The following is a 12,402-nucleotide window of genomic DNA, read 5'->3' as shown; positions in this document are numbered from 1 at the left end:
AAAAAAAAAAAAAAAAAAAAAGGGGATGAAAGGAGAAGACCAAGATAGTGTTATAGAGAATGGCTTTTCTCTGATGAGATACGGACATGTTTACATTAGAAGGAATAGTTCCAGCAGAAAGACAGGGGTTAAGAGTGAAGAAAGGATGAGATCACTGAAGAAAAAAGACTGAGCAGCAGAGGAGGCTGCAGTCATGTGGTAAGGGAAGGGGAAAGGTGGAGATTTGGGGGTGACTTTGGACTCCCCTTCTCTCTGCCCAGCCTCCGTTATCCACAGGATGTTGGTTACTAACACCATCTGGCTCAGGCACCTCCAGTCACTCATCAGGGAAGCCCTGGCAATGTCCCCTCCCCAGACACCTGGAAGGAACCTGATCTACTGGAATCCTGAAGTCTTAGAAGTTCTTTGTGCTGCACCCAAAAATGAAATGGAACTTTCTTCAACTTTCCCCATCGCAGCATCTTCTCTCATTTTCCCATGAAGTAAGAGAGGGCACCTTAAAACTGTACTTCTCCTTTTTGTTGAACTCTTTGAAAACGACAGGTAATGTATATCTATACCATTGTAAGAATCCACTGTCAGCCAGGCGCGGTGGCTCAAGCCTGTAATCCCAGCACTTTGGGAGGCCGAGACGGGCGGATCACGAGGTCAGGAGATCAAGACCATCTGGGCTAACATGGTGAAACCCCGTCTCTACTAATAATACAAAAAAACTAGCCGGGCGAGGTGGCGGGCGCCTGTAGTCCCAGCTACTTGGGAGGCTGAGGCAGGAGAATGGCGTAAACCCGGGAGGCGGAGCTTGCAGTGAGCTGAGATCCGGCCACTGCACTCCAGCCTGGGCGACAGAGCAGACCTCCGTCTCAAAAAAAAAAAAAAAAAAGAATCTACTGTCGAGAATTTAGCTGTCTTCTTCCTCCATGGTACCATCTGAGTTGGGAAGTACTGTCTTAAATACATTCTCTGTCATCCCTACCCAAGAGCAAGTTCCACAAGCTGCCATTTCAGTCTCCATCTGTTTCCAACCCCCTCTCTGGTCTTTCCTTTTCATCCTCATGCCTCCTATAGTTGCTTCTTTTCCATCATCTAGTTCTTTACAAAATCAGCATTCATAGAGCTGACATGTGTACCACAATAAATGGAAAATCACTGTTTCTTAGTAAAAACAAGATACAACAGAAGTTAGGTATATATTTATCCCCAGTCAAGTAACCAGGACTTAGTTTAAAACTCAAATTCAGGGCCGGGCGTGGTGGCTCACGCCTATAATCCCAGCGCTTTGGGAGGCAGAGGTGGGCGGATCACGAGGTCAGGAGATCCAGACCATCCTGCCTAACACGGTGAAACTCCATCTCTACTAAAAATACAAAAAAATTAGCTGGGCGTGGTGGTGGGCACCTGTAGTCCCAGCTACTCAGGAGGCTGAGGCAGGAGAATGGCGTGAACCCAGGAGATGGAGCTTGCAGTGAGCCGAGATTGTGCCACTATACTCCAGCTTGGGCGACACAGCGAGCCTCCATCTCAAAAAACAAAACAAAACAAAACAAAACAAAACAAAACAAAACTGCAATTCAGAAAGTCTCCCCAGGCCAGGCGTGGTGGCTCATGCCTGTAATCCCAGCACTTTGGGAGACTGAGGCAGGCAGATCACCTGAGGTCAGGAGTTCAAGACCAGCCTGGCCAACATGGTGAAACCCTGTCTCTACTAAAAATACACACACAAAAATTAGCCGGGCGTGGTGGTGTGCATCTGTAGTCCCAGCTACTGGGGAGGGTGAGGCAGGAGAATCACTTGAGCCCAGGAGGCACAGGTTGTAGTGAGCCAAGATCACTCCACTGTACTCCAGCCTGGGCAACAGAGCAAGACTCGGTCTCAAAAAAACACAGAAAGTCGACTGGGTGCGGTGGGTCAAGCCTGTAATCCCAGCACTTTGGGAGGCCGAGACGGGTGGATCGCGAGGTCAGGAGATCAAGACCATCCTGGCTAACACGGCGAAACCCCGTCTCTACTAAAAAATACAAAAAACTAGCCCGGCGAGTTGGCGGGCGCCTGTAGTCCCAGCTACTCGGGAGGCTGAGACAGGAGAATGGCGTAAACCCGGGAGGCGGAGCTTGCAGCAAGCTGAGATCCGGCCACTGTGCTCCAGCCTGGGCGACAGAGCGAGACTCCGTCTCAAAAAAAAAAAAAAACACACACACACACACAGAAAGCCTTCCCCAACTAAATCTTACCTGCTGTGATCATTATTTTACTTTGCATTCTGCCAGCAACACAATATCAATGTCATTTGTTAAATACTGCCTTTTTTNGGGAAAAAAAAAAAAAGACAAAATATTTGAAACAAGACGCTGAACATTAGGCAATATAAGAACTACGTGAGACTGGGAGAAAATTACCAGAAACAATTAGTGGTAACAGTGCCCAGCACACATGTAGAATTAGGAACTGTCCTTGGTCCTATCAGTCAGATTGGAAACCTCATAAATCATGGGCATTGAGATTTACTCAATGCCCAAAAGAGCCTTGCCTCAATAAATGCAAGAATATTTATGCAAAAATATCTAACACTAGAAAGTAACATTATCACTGTATGGCATCCAAGAAATATTACCAGGAAAACACAGAAGTAGGAAAATACCATCCCAATGAGGAGAAAAGTCAATCAATCAAAATCAACTTGGAACTGGTACAGAGGTTAGAATTAGCAAAACAAGAAAATAAAAGCATTATTACACATGTATTCCACATATTCAAAGAGTTAGAGATATGGAAGATATAAAAAATACCAATAGAACTTCCAGAGATTTAAATTGTACTGTGAGAGATAAAAGCCTACACTGGATAGCATAGATGCCAGAGAAGGAAAGACTTATGACCTTGAAGCATTGGGAACTATTCAAGATGAAATACAGAACAAAAGGAAGAAGAGTGCATCAATGAGTTTGTAGAACAACTTTGAAGGGCCTGATATATGTGTAATAATAGTGACGGAGACAGAAACAGAAGGAACAAAAACAATTTTGAAGAAATAATGGTCAAAAATGTTCTAAATTTGAGAAAAGCATAAACTCAAAGATATAAGAAGTTTAATAAATCTGAAACACAAGACAAATAAATAAAACAACCACACCAAGTTATATCATAATCAGTATTCAAAATAATGAATGAAGAAAACCATTTTAAAAATGGCTAGAGGAAATGACATGTTACGTGTTGGGAACATGCATACAGAAACAAAGATAAGGATGACAACAGATTTCTCTTCAGAAATAATGCAAGTGAGGAGACAATAAAACATTTTTTTGTTTGTTTGTTTTTTTTGAGGCGGAGTCTCGCTCTGTCGCCCGGACTGGAGTGCAGTGGCCGGATCTCAGCTCACTGCAAGCTCCGCCTCTCGGGTTTACGCCATTCTCCTGCCTCAGCCTCCCGAGTAGCTGGGACTACAGGAGCCCGCCACCTCGCCCGGCTAGTTTTTGTATTTTTAGTAGAGACGGGGTTTCACTGTGTTAGCCAGGATGGTCTCGATCTCCTGACCTTGTGATCCGCCCGTCTCGGCCTCCCAAAGTGCTGGGATTACAGGCTTGAGCCACCGCGCCCGGCCTACAAAGTCTTAATGACTGGAGTTATCCTACTCTTAATGTGGTGTATCCATCTCTCCCCAAAATCTGGCCTACAGACAGATCAACACAGGGGTCAAGCAGCAGAATTATGATACATTGCCAGTTCCTGCTTGGACTTTTTTCCTCTTCTCAATCTAGATTGCCCCTGCCCTCCCCTAAACCTGAGAGCAGACAGGGCAGATAGAATACAACTGACGCTGGGCGCGGTGGCTCACGCCTGTAATCCCAGCACTTTGGGAGGCCGAGGCGGGTGGATCACAAGGTCAGGAGATCAAGGCCATCCTGGCTCACACGGTGAAACCCCGTCTCTACTAAAATACAAAAAATTAGCCGGGCGAGGTGGCGGGCGCCTGTAGTTCCAGCTACTCGGGAGGCTGAGGCAGGAGAATGGCGTGAACCCGGGAGGCGGAGCTTGCAGTGAGCTGAGATCACGCCACTGCACTCCAGCCTGGGCGACAGAGCGAGACTCCGTCTCAAAAAAAAAAAAAAAAAAAAGAATACAACTGACTGCTTACCTTTTCTCAGTTAAAAACCACCTTTCTGTTATGCTTATCAAACTGACTCTAGTTACTGTAACTGGACCTGATTTTGCCCAAACTGCATAAATCTACATTTACAGCAATCTCTTATGATAGCAATATCACAACTTTTTGAACTTATCTGCCAAAAAGCCACATGGTGATTTGTAGTAAAACATTACAGCATAATCTGTCAGCTGACTGACAACCTGATTACATATTTTAAAAATTTTGTCTACTTAAGGTTACCATGGTGCATCACTCTGTGGTGGAAAATCCTCTAGAGTGCCATACAGAGATAATTTGTTGCGTTTGTTGGACCTTTTGCAATACAAGTCCCAATCTTTGCTCCCGCAAAAATTTTACTTTATTTTTTGAGATAGGGTCTCTTATTCTATCACCCAGGCTGGAGTGCAGTGGTGCAATCACAGCTCACTGCAGCCTTGACCTCCCAGCCTCAGGTAATCCTCCCACCTCAGCCACCCAGGTAACCTGGGACTACAGGCATGCATCACCGTGCCCAGCTAATTTTTTTGTAATTTTTCTAGAGACAGGTTTCACCATGTTGGCCAGTCTGGTCTCAAACTCCTGGGCTTAAGTGATGTGCCCACCTTAGTCTCTCAAAGTGCCAGGATTATAGGCGTGCCCAGCCCCTATAATTTAAAAAAAAAATTTAAAATATGTATTTACTGATATATAATCCCAGTACTTTGGGAGGCTGAGGCGGGTGGATCACGAGGTCAGGAGATCGAGACCATCCTGGCTAACATGGTAAAACCCTGTCTCTACTAAAAACACAAAAAATTAGCCAGGCATGGTGACGGGCACCTGTAGTCCCAGCTATTTGGGAGGCTGAGGCAGGAGAATGGCATTATCCCTGGGGAGGCGGAGCTTGCAGTGAGCGGAGAACCACATTCCAGCCCAAGCCACCACACTCCAGCCCAAGCAACAGAGTGCAACTCTGTCTCAAATAAACAAACAAAGAACAGAAACAGAAAAAACATTTGGATTTCAATGTAGCTTGCACAAGGGTGGGATAAATATGGAAGGGGGGAATATGAGCAAGGCAGCACTGACATTTTGATGTGGAGGGTAATGATAAGCTCTCACTAAGTGCTAAGCAACGTACAAGACATTAACCCTCACCACCTCCTGATGAAACAAGCACACTGGAGAGCATCAGAGTGAAGAGGGGCCAATCACCATGCTCTCCTGACTTCTTTCAGTGGCAGTTTTGGCAGCCTGAGAATCCAGGGAGGTGTGTGGTGGAAGACTGAGGAGGTGAGGCCTAGGGAGGTTAGTCAGGACAGAGCTGAGATGACTGAGTGAGACAGGCATGGAAATGAAGTGGGGCTCGGAGGAGTGGGGTGCTAACAGAAGGTTCCAGAGACGGTGAAGGATGTGACAAGCACCTTCTTTGTGCTCCAAGGGAAGGTAACCAAGGGAAGGTATCTGGGAAGCTGGGATGAGGCTTTATTTTGAAAATTTTTAATACCTCAAAAATAATATCCTTTGAAACTCATTAAAATGTATGAGAAATGGAAATGTTTCGGATGTCAACTTGCAAGTGTATAAAGAGATACAAACCTTCCAAAATTATTTTACAGGGTATGTGAGCAAAAATATTTGCAGTGGCTTTGCTTTCCTTGCCAGAGATCTAACCTCATCCAAGAGCTCCAGCAGTACACTCCAACTGAGTTAACCCAGTCAAATAAATGCCCTAATTCTTGCAAGGCACTGGTTCAGAAACAGCAAGGATTCGGGAATTCCTGGTTCAGAAATGCACATCCACCTTCATCTGGGTCAATATTTTGAGGAAGTTTGCTGGGAGCTTCTGAGAATAGTTTCCTGCCATCCTGAGAGAACTATATGATAATACTTCCATATATTATTGCCTGTATCTGCTGCTGCCATCCCACTACCAATCTGTGGATGAGGGCAGCTAAAGAAAACAAGAGAGATACTGGCCAGGCACGCTGGCTCACGCCTGTAATCCCAGCACTTTGGGAGGCCGAGGCAGGCGGATCACGAGGACAGGAGATCAAGACCATCCTGGCTAACACGGTGAAACCCCGTCTCTACTAAAATACAAAATTAGACGGGCATGGTGGCGGGCGCCTGTAGTCCCAGCTACTCGGGAGGCTGAGGCAGGAGAATGGCGTGAACCCGGGAGGCGGAGCTTGCAGTGAGCCGAGATCGTGCCACTGCACTCCAGCCTGGGCGACAGAGCGAGACTCCGCCTCAATAAAAAAAAAAAAAAGAAAAGGAAGAAAGAAAAACAAGGGAGATGCTGCCAGGATTAAATCTGTCCTGAAACCCCTATACCTCTTTTTTTTTTTCTTTTCTTTTGAGACAGAGCCTCGCTCTGTTTCCCACACGGGAGTGCAATGGCAATCTCGGCTCACTGCAACCTCCGCCTTCAAGGCTCAGGCGATTCTCCCGCCTCAGCCTCCCAAGTAGCTGGTATTACAGGCATCCATCACCAGGCCTGGCTAATTTTGTATTTTTAGTAGAAACGGGGTTTCACCATGTTGGCCAGGCTAGTCTCGAGCTCCTGACCTCAGGTGATCCACCTGCCTCAGCCTCCCAAAGTGCTGGAATTACAGGCATGAGCCAACACGCCCGGCCTATACCTCTTGACTTCCAATTATGAGAGCCTATATACTTACGAATTTTAAAGCCAGCTTGAGTGGGGTTGTGTTACTTACAGACAAAAGCATCTTAACTGATGCAAATGATTTTCCTTAATCTCTGAAAGGCCAGATCCTACCAGATATTCCATATTTAGTACAAGGATCACCTCCTTCTCAAAGTCTTCGCTAACATCTGCAGGAAAGAGGTTCTCTCTTGGTCCTCTGAGCCAGCATTTCATTGGTCCTTTTCTCTCTTTCACTGTACTATAGTTATCATGTTGCTTCCTGTTTATTGCACCCCAAAGCCTACAGAATAAAAACTCCTTCCCATGGCTCATAATGTGCCCCCGAAGAAAGCCCATTTCCCTTTCTCATCTCCTGTCCCACACCGTCCATTAACTGCTGGAAGGTGCAGTCATGCTCAGTGTCCTGCAGTTTAAACATTTTCTTTTTTTTTTTTTTTGAGATGGAGTCTCGCTCTGTCGCCCAGGCTGGAGTGCAGTGGCCGGATCTCGGCTCACTGGAAGCGCCGCCTCCCGGGTTTACGCCATTCTCCTGCCTCAGCCTCCCGATCTTTTTTTTTTTTTTGAGATGGAGTCTCTCTCTGTCGCCCAGGCTGGAGTGCAGTGGCGTGACCTCGGCTCACTGCAAGCTCAGCCTCCCGGGTTCACACCATTCTCCTGCCTCAGCCTCCATAGTAGTTGGGACTATAGGCCTGTGCCACCATGCCCGGCTAATTTTTTTTGTATTTTTAGTAGAGATAGGGTCTCACCATATTAGCCAGGATGGTCTCGATCTCCTGACCTCGTGATCTGCCCGCCTTGGCCTCCCAACGTGCTGTGATTACAGGCGTGAGCCACCGTGCCCAGCCTAAACATTTCTTTTTTTTTTTTTTTTTTTCTTTTTTTTTTTGAATGGAGTCTCCGCTCTGTCGCCCGGGGCTGGAGTGCAGTGGCCGGATCTCAGCTCACTCACTCCGCCTCCCCGGGTTAATGCATTCTCCCGCCCTCAGCCTCGAACTGGGACTCACAGCACCCGCCACCTTGCCCGGCGCTGAGTTTTTGTCATTTTTTAGTAGAGACGGGGTTTTCACCATGTTAGCCAGGATGGTCCCTCCAATCTCCTGACCTCGTGAATCCCGCCGTCCTCGCGACTCCCAAAAGTGCTGGGATTACAGGTTTGAGTCACCGCACCCGGCAACATTTTCTATTCTTTAAAGCTTCTTTGCCTTTAAGAACAAGTTATTCCCGCTTCCTGAAAATCTACTGCCTACTTTGTGCACTTCACAAGCATCTCCAAGCCTTGGCTGAGGCATGGACAGACTCCCTCCGTTTTTTTTTTTTTTTTTTTTTTGAGACGGAGTCTCGCTCTGTCGCCCAGGCTGGAGTGCAGTGACCGGATCTCGGCTCACTGCAAGCTCCGCCTCCCGGATCCATGCCATTCTCCTGGCTCAGCCTCCCCAGTAGCTGGGACTACAGGCGCCCACCACCATGCCCGGCTAGTTTTTTTTTTGTATTTTTTTAGTAGAGACGGGGTTTCACCGTGTTAGCCAGGATGGTCTCAATCTCCTGACCTCGTGATCCGCCCGTCTCGGCCTCCCAAAGTGCTGGGATTACAGGCTTGAGCCACTGCGCCCGGCCTGGAGTATCACTTCTTCATCTAGACTGGAGTGCAGTAATGTGATCTCGGCTTACTGCAACCTCCGCCTCCCAGGTTCAAGTGATTCTCCTGCCTCTCCTGCCTCAGTCTCCCACATAGCTGGGATTACAGGTGTGCGCCACCATGCTTGGCTAATTATTGTATTTTTAGTACAGACAGGGTTTCACCATGTTCGCCAGGCTGGTCTCAAACTCCTGACCTCAGGTGAGCCGCCCACTTTGGCCTCCCAAAGTGCTGGGATTACAGGTATGAGCTATCACACCCGGATGACCCTCTCCATTTTCTTCCCTGACCCCCATGCTCTAAGGCAGACAGCTACTCCTTCACCTTGTAGCAGCTACCCCACTGCATTATTAATTTTCATACCTATTTGCTTCTCTAGACCATAAGCAAGGATGCTGTTCCATTCATCCTGGTATTCTGGGTACCTAGCATATTTCAGATACCTGGTAAATGTTAAGTAAACTTGTGTAACTGTCTTATGTATATATAATGAATCTGCAATACCTCCCTTTTTTCTGAGACAGGGTCTTGGCTCTATTGCCCAGACTCACTGCAGCTTCAACTTCTTAGGCTCAAGAAAATCCTCCCACATCAGTCTCCCAAGTAGCTGGGACTACAAGCATGCGCCACCACACCCAACTAATTTCTTTATTTTTTGTACAGATTGTGTCTCACTATGTTGCCCAGGCTGGTCTTGAACTCCTGGGCTGAAGTGATCCTCCCGCCTAGGCCTCCCAAAATGCTGAGATTACAGGCATGAGCCACTGCACCCAGCCTCTGCAGTACTCTTGATGGCTAACTGGATATTTCATTCATCATTGTATCTAAAGAGCCTAGGATAATGTCTGACACATAGCTGCTGTCAATAACTGTAAAAATAAGTTCCTTCTCCCAATCTGGGTGATACTTAATTTATGACACTGTTATCCTCCTTTCCTCTCTTCTCCCTCTGGTACCCATAATAGGGCTCTATCTTTGCAGGTCAAACCTGTCTCCTTTTCACAACCACCCCTCATAATCCAATATCCTGTCTAGCAGCACAGGGCACAATCTGCCACTGGGGCCTTAAGTTTGTGACACTGCCCGCCATTTCGTCCTAGCGGTTTACTTGGGGGTGGAATGTCTGAGAAAACCACAGCTCCCACGGGTCCCCACCTCGGGACATAAGGGAGTGTCCTGCTTCTCCCGCCCCCACGGCTGACAGGCACCAAACCAGAGCTGGGACGGTCCCTGGCGGTGTCCAGGCGCCACCCTGTCCGCGTGCAGGTGGAAATGAAGGCCTGGGGGCGGGGGCAATGGAGGGAGGCATAAACTTCAAGGTCACAAACCGAACCCCAGTCAGAACGGGCCTAAACGTAGGGTTTCCGCTCGGCTCTCTAGGGAGTTGGGAGCCCTGCCCCCGCCTACCCCTACAGCCGCGACGGAATGAGGTCTCACCGCAGGCCGCTACCGCCCCGCGCTCGCTCACTCCGCTCAGGCTCCGCGCTGCTGGGCCGCTCGCACAGAGCCCGCAGCTGTTGTCCCGGTGTCACTGGCGACGGGCATCGGCCACTTCCGGTACCCGGGCGGCACTCCAGCCAATCGGCGCGCGTTGCACTCCGCTGGAGGAACAGGTGGTGAGCGTACGAACGCCCCCTTGCCTTTACCGGCTTTGCTTTTTGCCGGTTCTCGCCCTAGCCCTAGCTCCACGTCGCCGCCGCCTGCCAAGCCGGCTCCCTGGAACAGCAAAGTGCACCCGTCGACGCCCACTTCAGCCCCGGGATCACTGACGAACTGAGTCCTCCGGGTTTCCTAGAACGGCTCCGGGGATGAACTTCCGCTCCGCGATCTGCCTCTCTGCGCCCTGGTGTCGCTCCCCACGCATTCCGCTGTGCTGAAGAACTCGGGAATCTGCTTCACGTTCCCGCGGGGACGGATTGCGCTACCCTTTTAACTCTCCCAACCCGCGTCGTTCTTATCCCGTCCTTCCCTTCCACAGACTCCGTGAGTCTGATAAACACAGGATGCAGACCCTGGGAACAGGCCGCTCCTCGCCGGGAGCGAAGGGAGACCTGCTTTGAGTTCCGGGAGGGCTTGCAGGAGTGACGTTTGGGCTGAAATCTCAAGATTGAGTGGGAATTACCTAGGTTAAGAGTAAAGGTCTAGGTGAAGCAGCTGAGGCTGCGGAAACAGCATTCTGCAGCTAGCCTTCCTGGGTTCCCTGAGCAAAGTTTGACCCATTCTCACCTCAGAACCTTTCCTTGTTACTTCCTCTGTAGTTTTGCACAGCCAGTTTGTTTTTTTGAGATGGAGTTTCGCTCTTGTTGCCCAGGCTGGCGTGCGATGGTGCCATCTCGGCTCATCGCAACCTCCGCCTTCCAGATTCAAGCGATTCTCCTACTTCAGCCACCCCGAGTAGCTGGATTACAGGCATGTGCCACCACGCCCGGCTAATTTTGTGTTTTTAGTAGAGACGGGGTTTCTCCATTTTGTTCAGGCTAGTCTCGAACTCCCGACATCAGGTGATCCGGCCGCCTCGGCCTCCCAAAGTGCTGGGATTATAGACATGGGCCACCGCGCCCGGTCTCCAGCTTGTTTTTTTGTTTTTTTGTTTTTTTTTTTTTTTTTTTGAGACGGAGTTTCGCTCTTGTCGCCCATGCTGGAGTGCAATGCCATGATCTCCGCTCACTGCAACCTCCACCTCCCGGGTTCAAGCGATTCTTCAGCCTCAGCCTCCAGAGTAGCTAGGATTACAGGCGCCAGCCACCACGCCTGGCTAATTTTTGTATTTTTAGTAGAGATGGGGGTTTCACCATGTTGGTCAGGGGGGTCTCGAACTTCTGACCTTAGGTGATCCACCCACCTTGGCCTCCCAAAGTGCTGGGGTTACAGGCCTGAGCTACCGCGCCCAGCCAGCCACCTTATTTTTAGGTGTCAGTTCCAAGATCATCACATTGAAGACTTTCATTCTATGTAATGTTGCCTCAGAGTACACTGTCCTTCCCAAATACCAGTTACAAAGAAGGACTATGATTAACCCTGTTTGGGTCTGGTGCTTAACCCTGGACCAGTCAAGAGGGAAAGGACCATGTATTAACCAAACCTGGTCACCTGCCTTCCCACAAGGATGAGGGTGGGCTTCTCTGTTTGCCTCACCATATCCTATGAAATAGGGAAAGGAGTGAACACCTTCAGAAAGGAATATTGTGTTTCTATCCCGTACACAATCTAGCAGAAAGAAAACTTTCTCTTGAATTCATCATTGCCGTTAGGCCCTAGACTCTAGGGCCCATCACTTTAGCCACTCTCGTACTAAAATCCTTAACTCCCTTGCCCTACTGTCTACAACTGCATGGGTAGTTTGTTAACTCTGATTCAATCAGAATATGTATTTTCCAGCCAGGCGTGGTGAGTCACGCCTGTAATCCTAGTACTTTGGGAGGCCGAGGCAGACGGATCACTTGATGTCAGGAGTTTGAAACCAGCCTGGCCAAAATGGTGAAACCCCATCTCTATTAAAAGTACAAAAATTAGGGCTAGGTGTGGTGGGTCACGCCTGTAATCCCAGCACTTTGGGAGGCCAAGGCGGGCGGATTGCAAGGTCAGGAGTTCGAGACCAGCCTGGCCAATATGGTGAAACCCCGTCTCTACTAAAAATACAAAAATTAGCCAGGCATTGCGGCTCGTGCCTGTAGTCCCGGCAGGAGGCTGAGGCAGAATAATCACTTGAACCTGGGAGGTGGAGGTTGCAGTGAGCTGAGATCTCGACACTGCACTCCAGCCTGGGCGACAGAGTAAGACTCCATCTCAAAAAAAAAAAAAAAAACTACAAAAATTAGCTGGGCGTGGTGGTGGGCACCTGTAATCCCAGCTACTCGGGAGGCTGAGGCAGGAGAATCACTTGAACCCGGGAGGCAGAGTTTGCTATGAACCAAGATCATGCCACTGCACTCCAGCCTGGGCCACAGAGTGAGACTCCATGTCAAAAAAAA

General features: G+C 48.7%; 1 protein-coding gene across 2 annotated transcripts in view; it reads right to left on the bottom strand.

Annotated features, from left to right (window-relative positions):
• Positions 1 to 10,492, bottom strand: part of ZFP3 (ZFP3 zinc finger protein) — a 17,490-nt gene extending 6,998 nt beyond the window's left edge. The window contains exon 1 of one of the 2 annotated variants that reach the window (XM_017865943.1): positions 9,839 to 10,492. The gene's annotated coding sequence lies outside the window, so the exon portion shown is untranslated. The remainder of the gene's footprint in view (positions 1 to 9,838) is intronic. The other variant, XM_017865942.1, reaches the window with a different exon arrangement.
• Positions 10,493 to 12,402: the final 1,910 nt, after the last annotated feature.

This window comes from Rhinopithecus bieti, unplaced genomic scaffold (assembly GCF_001698545.2).
Source record: "Rhinopithecus bieti isolate Rb0 unplaced genomic scaffold, ASM169854v2 scaffold_81659, whole genome shotgun sequence".
Lineage (NCBI taxonomy): Eukaryota > Metazoa > Chordata > Mammalia > Primates > Cercopithecidae > Rhinopithecus > Rhinopithecus bieti.
The sequence above is the reverse complement of the archived record's forward strand: the minus strand, read 5'-3'. Positions and strand labels throughout refer to the sequence as shown.